This window comes from Aedes albopictus, chromosome 2, assembly GCF_035046485.1.
Source record: "Aedes albopictus strain Foshan chromosome 2, AalbF5, whole genome shotgun sequence".
Classification (NCBI taxonomy): Eukaryota; Metazoa; Arthropoda; class Insecta; order Diptera; family Culicidae; genus Aedes; species Aedes albopictus.
In genome coordinates this window covers 91,730,349-91,737,492 of record NC_085137.1, presented here as the reverse complement: position 1 = coordinate 91,737,492, position 7,144 = coordinate 91,730,349, and positions in this window count along the sequence as shown.

The following is a 7,144-nucleotide window of genomic DNA, read 5'->3' as shown; positions in this document are numbered from 1 at the left end:
CCGTATCAGAAATTCTTTCCGGGATTCCTCTAAAAGTTGTTTGTGAGATTCTCCTAGGAACTCCTCCTGGGATTCCCCAGGTAGCTCTTTTTACGAGCTCTTCCTGAGATTCCTGAAGAGATCCCATTTGGTATTTCTCCAGGAACTCATTCATGGTTTCCTCAAGTCATTGATTCTGGGATACTTCCAGGAATACTTTTTGAAATTGCTCCAGAAAATTGTTCCATGTTTTCTCTAGAAATTTATTCCAAGATTCATCCAAGAGTTCCTTTACGTCTCCTCAGGGATTTCTTGTATGATTTTTCTTGTTTAGAATTCCTTAAAAAGTTTTTTCTGTAAATTTGGGCAGTTAGAGAAAACCTTTTTAGATTTCTGAAGGGACATCGTCTAGGATGGCCCCAAGAGTTCTTTCTGAAATTCACCTGAAATTTTTAAAGGGATTCTATCTACGATTTTCATAGGAATACCTCCTACAAGGCCGCTAGGAACTCTGTGATGTCTCCAAGAATTCGAGGTGTTCGACGTTCCTCTCTGAGATTCCTCCAGAAGTTTCTCCCAAAAGGAGTTCCTTCTGGGATCTTTAAAGGAGCATCTGCAGGAATCCCCAAAAAGAGTTCCTGGAGAAATCTCAGAAGATGTAACCCTAACATGTAAGAATTCTAGAAGGAACTCCTTGAGGAATTCCAGAAGAAACTCCTCCCGGAGTTCTTTCTAATTTTCCTCCTTCAAGGTTTTTTTCCATTTTTTTCTTAAATTCTAGAAAAAAAAATATATAAAAATGTCAGCATTGAACCTATGACCTTAGGATTCGCAGGCGGCGACGCTTACCACTCAACTAGGGCTGGCTGATGTAAATGGCATGGGAAGAACAGCATGCGGTTCTTCGTTTCCACAGCTCAGAAAGGGGCACATGGCATTTCACTAATATTTAGCCATTTAAGGAAAAAAGGACTGAATCAACCAGATTGAGGCACACACGCAGAATCTCACGTTAACAGAAAAGGGTGAACTCGATATCGTGCCTGGACTGGACTGGATTTCTAGAGTACAGTAACAGCAGTCATCAATGACGTATTGGAGAACACCGTAGAGGACGGGGAATGAAGTGGACGCAACGAATGGTTCGACAAAGAATGCGATTTTGAAAGAGAAGAACACTGCAACGCTGCAGCAAGGAACTCGGCAGAATGAGAAGCGATACAAACTGAAGTGGATACAGAAAACACGTCTCTTTCGGGAGAAAAAAGAAGCAGCAGAGTCCGAAGAAATGGAACTACTGTGTCGTTATCAAGAAACACGAAAGTTCTTCCAGAAGCAGGGATGGGAACACTCACTTGGAAAGAGTTACATTCACTTGGTATTTTCTCAGCTCAGAAGCATGCTATCAAAAACAGTGTATGGAGCACTTTGATGATGATGATAATGGTCCCGCCACATACCCCTACAAAGGTTTGAGCTAGACGGTATATCTTTAAGATAATTATTAATAATGATCAATGAAATCAGATTTGCAAACTAATTACGGTCTGATTCTTATTACAGATATAAACAACATTATACTTTAACCTTGTGGTTTTATCCAAAACTTTGCTGAATACATTAAGGATCGCACACGCATACCAAAGTCGTGAGAGGGCTATGAAGGCGAGTCTCCACGAGGTGAATGTATATTACACTCACCTCGTGGAGAGTTGCCTTCAACGCTCTGTCACGACTTTGGAATGCGTGTGCAACCCTTACTTTATTCGGGAAACTTTGAGATAAAACCACAAGGTAAAAGTGCTCCATACACTGTTTTTTGATAGCATGCTTCTGAGATGAGAAAACAGCAAGTGAGTGTAACTCTTTCCAAGTGAGTGTTCCCATCCCTGTCCAGAAGTTCAGAGTGTTCCGCATCGGCTTCGTGTCACGAACCGAAATATGCAGGGATAACAGCTCAAGTTTTTTTTTGACAGACGGACGAGCAATAATGTAAAGTTGGAACCAGAGCTCAAATGAGAACCTACATAGGCACGAGAGATCAAGGCAGCGGAGGAAACGACTTCGCCAATGCAGTAGACGACGGAAATGATCCAACTCCCACGTTGATGGAAGTTAAGGATGTCATTCACCAGCTCAATACCGACAAAGCAGTTGGTACAGAGAATGGTGGTTAATTTGGTGGTGATAATTGAGATAATTGTTTAAAGTTTTGCTTTCTACAGCCCAAAAATAAACAATCCAATTCAAGGTGATGGCTGCAACGTACTTTGTCGATTGAATTGTCTTATTGGCCCCATTCCGAAACTTCATCACGATCCGGTCTCGAGAGTATGACTCGGTATTTCTCCTTGTCTACAATGAAAATTAGTGTCCAACTTTCCATTGTTCATGCCAATTATCATCCGTCAAACAAGCTCGTTAATCTATTCACTCGATCACCGACGACGACTACGTCGGTCCGATGGTCGACTGCCCGGCTGTCGCGCTTATCGAGATTTTATGAACATATTTATTACAAAGCCTTGCTCGCGTAAATCGTTGTCAATCGAGAGCCACTCACGGCACACTCGCCGGCTGTCTCACTCGAGATGGATGATAGATGATGATGAACCCAACCAGCGATTTCCTCATAGTTCAACAAATGCAGCAAGTCGGTCCATGCCATGTGTAGGTAATAGTCAAAATCGAGTCGCAAGCTGCGAGCCGACACGCGGAGAAAGACCGAAGAGTCCATTCAATTCTATCGCGCGTTCGTAGTTTGTGATGTCCATCGTTTTGATTGATACTAATACGACTGAGAGTTATCTTGTCAATTATTCACGGCACAAACTCTGCTGCCTGCCGTCACCGTTGTCGTACTCGTCACTGATGGATATTTCACCAGTTGACCGGCCGAGGCGTAAGATCTCATCATATGTGAGCCACGAGGCTTCACTCGCCACGGGAATAGGATGACCATCAGATTTGGCGGGATAGATGACACCGGGTATCCCCATGATTGTGAGTTGATAGAGTAGCGGTATACACCGTGTTGTATGGAGTCCCACGTGAGACGATTGTGGGGACTGAACACAGATGATGTAACGAGCACTTGCGGAAGTGAAGGTCGATTTCTCAACTTGCTGATTTGGAGCTATTAGTACTTGTTGGCAACCTTATTGTGAAGAGCTCATATCGTAATTTTTAAACATGCCCTAGGGTCAGGTATCCATACCGGATTGATCCATTGACAGCGTGCGCCACGACCGCGGATTGCCTAAGCATCTATGCCACGACCTCCAGCGGTTGGCTTCATCGATGCGACTGCTGCGGCGTGTCAATCTCTCGCGCGGCGCTTGTGCTCATATGCCATAGCTCCATGCCATGCAACAACCATGCCAACATGCTTGAAGCACATTGATTGAGAGTGAGCTTTTCGCTGTCAATCATAATCGGAATCCCCCTTGAGCTGACTTCAGATATCATCATCATTATCACCATCGCTAGTCCTCATCGTGCCGCTATTGCCATATCCGACAAGCCCCCCCATATCCGATCAATATTGCTGCTCGTCAAGGCATCAGATCAAGGGTTGTCGTTCGTCAGAACGTAAGTATTTATGAAATAATAATTCTTCGCGTCAGAAAATTGAACTGGAAAAATCATTCTCCCATCCACTTCCAAACTAAACAACCCCCCGAACCACTCACTCCCTGCAATTGACGAGGATCTGCGCCTTACAAGAACCTTTCTCGTTGATTGACTGTTTCCCTGACACTGACATGTTTATTGTCAACTTCTATGCTGCTGTTGCATGGTGGCGCGTCACATCTCGATAAAGACATCCTTCTTCGGTGATAAGCGAGCGCGCCTCACCTCACCTTCCTCGATACCCACTCGCTCGTTTCGGGCAACCCTTCAAACATCACTCAAAACGACATTGCTATGCTTTGTTTGTCTGCGAAGACGGCACACGATGACGAAAACCGACGCAAAGCGGGTTATTTGTATGTTGATGCTGCGGGTGGTTTTCGCTTAACAGTGGTTTCCAGTATAGTCCGTTAAGAGGTAACATCAGATACGCTTAGAACTAGATGATAAAGAAAAAACGGCATAAGTTTATTATGCATTTGTAGTGTTCAACTGTAAAATATTTTTATTATGCATTGTTAGTGTTTCACTTAATTACAAACTAATGACGCTCAACGTGGGACTGATTCGAGTTTCAATACGAGACGTTTACATTTTGATGTCCCTGTTAAGGAACGATTCCCATATCTGATTGATGACTAACCAAGCCAAGCAGAAACACGTGTTTGATGTACAAATTGAGATTTGCATTATGAAAAGAAACCACGTGCTCCGGTGGGAATCGAACCCGCGACTCCCAATTCGCTATACGGGCGCTACCTGGGAGTAGGCCATAGGAGTGAGACTGCTAAGATCTCATACCGCTCTAAGATACCAGAGCGCTGTAAATGTCAATTGAACTTGAGCAGATGCATACAGGTTAAAATGGGACATGGGACTCCAAAAATAAAACATGAAATAAGTCCTCGGAGAAGGTGTGAGATCTCAACGAGCACTAATTGCAATAAAGTGGAATTGAGAAGCTCGGAGGTTTCTTTCTAATCTATGCGATGAGAAAGTGAAACCGGGTTTTAAGATAATGCAATCAGTGGTTCCTAATCTAGAGTCTCGGGCCATACTAATTTCTCGTATCCGAAAGTGCCAGGAGTCCTCAAAGACCACTTCTTACGATAAAAGAGTGTTACAAAGCTTAGTGGTTCCCAAGCTGAGGTGACGGTCTATTTGGCATACAGTTATCTTGTATGGAACTGTTTATAAGACAGGTAGACCAAATTTGGGCCATTCAGATGCCCCACGTCCCCCTGAATCACCCATAAGATCTCCCTCAAACCCCCTGAGAACCCCTGAAACAACTATGAGATCCGCTGAAACTTTCTGAAATGCCGCTCGGACACCCTACAACTACACCTGGAATCCTCATCACGCCGTTGTTTCCTGCCATCCAAGTTGCTCTTGCCCTGTGTTTGGAAACGGATTAATGGTCATCTGACCTCTAAACCAAGGCTAGTATGAACCAAATCGACCGCATTTCCACGCTGAAGATACTTCCGCTTCTAGTTCCACATCTCAAGGTCGCATAGCTTACATCGGAAAGTCGAGTGATCTCGCTACGCAACAACCATCTGCGTACCCAGAGCGTACAGTCAGACTCGTGTCCACTCGTCAACACGCCGTTGAACCTCTGCCATTCTAGTCGCTCTAGCCCTGTGCTTGGAAACGGACTAGAGGTTTACCGGCCGCTGCACCCAGACAAGTATTTACGAATGAAATAGAAATAGTGTACTCCCTGAAGCCTCATCCGCTTGGAAATGATCAGCACTCTCTAAGATCTTGACGACAAAAAATAACCATGCGCCGATGCCTTTTGCTGTTTGGGATCCACGCTAATACACTTGCGGTCACAATTAGAAACATTTTCAAAATCTCAGAAGCCTTTCAGGGAGTTCAGGGTACCCGAAGGAGTTCTCAAGGGCTTTTCATAGAATTCTATGGGATCTTTGAGGTGCCCCTGAACATGTATAAACGGCTCCGGAATCCCCCGGAGACCCTCTGAAACGCTCCTGATACTCCTTGAAACAATCTCAAAAGATGCGTGATACGTCATTATCCGATGTGGGTCCAACAGTCGTTCTACTTTAAGTAAAATTTGACACAACATCCGATATATTTTATAGTCTGGTGGAATTTTTCAGCGTTTTTTATGTTTCTTGATCCAGAAGACGAGTGAGACATCCAGAACAACAACCACCCCCCCCCCCTCCCTTTAAGCCACCCTGGAGCCCCTGAAATGAACCTGAGATTCCTGAGGTGCCTGGAGCCTCTGGAACCACTTGAAATTCCCTGAGATTCCCTAGAAACGATTCAGAGATCTCCTTTTTCTCTCCCCTATTAACTCCATCAGTTCGCTGTTGCCATAGTTACCGTTATTACCTTTACTTATTAGCACAATATTGATTTTGAAAAGCACTCCCCAGGCCCGTGCACAGAAAAGGCGACAAGGGAGGGCTTTTTCCTAATTTTAGCAAAGGGCGAAGGGACGCCTAGTGTATAGAACATCGGCAATGGAAGAAGTTTAACCCCCAAAACGCTTCCCTTATGCATGGGCTTGACTCCCCCTCTTTTTATGCAGGTGCGTGAAATAACCTACATAAAAAGAGGTTTTAATATATATCCTTCTATATATTGCTTTGATACTGTGTTTATTGCAGTCAGTGGTGTCATCGAGGCTACTGCAGGTTATCATCTTGAGATATTAAAAAATTACCAGCTCTTGAGACATAAAAATAGTTTAAAAAAAATAAAATCGAAGGATAGAGAGTAGTTCTTTCAATTAAGGAACAATAATTGTTGCGTTGTTGGGAAATCTAAGAGTTCTGGAGAGTTGAGCCATTTCTATGGATATTTCGCTTTTTTACGCTTCGTCCCGAAAGGGGTATGTATAAAAAAATCGCCTACGTGACTTCTTTAAACCCTCGGCGCCCTCATAAATAAAAGAAAAACAATACTTTCTGATTGTTTTTGCATTACCATAATTAGACTCGTATTTTTTCATTAGGGTGACCAATTTTCAGATAGGGTTGTACTAAAAATCAAGGTTTTTACAAACTACAAATTTTCAAAAAAAACATAAATTTTGAACAAGCTCTTTTTTTGTTTGAAAGCTATTGAATTTAAATTTTCTGGTAAAATGCGACGAATGGGCCAAATTGCGTTTTTGTGCAAAAAGTATTCAAATATATTAGTTTTTTCACGTCACGTCTCGGGACCAAAGAGGTACTCTGTTTTAACATTTTTATCAGAAAACTCAGGAAATTTGGCGTAACATATAAAAAATCAGAGATGTGTGTTTTTCAGTTTTTGAGATATGATTTTTTTCAAAATATAAGGCTAAATTTACCCATACAAAACATTTTAATTTGATTATATTTTCTCGACGAATCATGCAAAAATAAGACGATGATTTTTTTTTTTTTTTTGTAAGGATTTTTCATTTACGCGACCGCGTATATGAAAACCGCGTAAAAAAAGACCTGACTTTAAATTACTCCTGCGATTTTTCAACGGATCTTTAAAAATATGTATCAAAGATTCA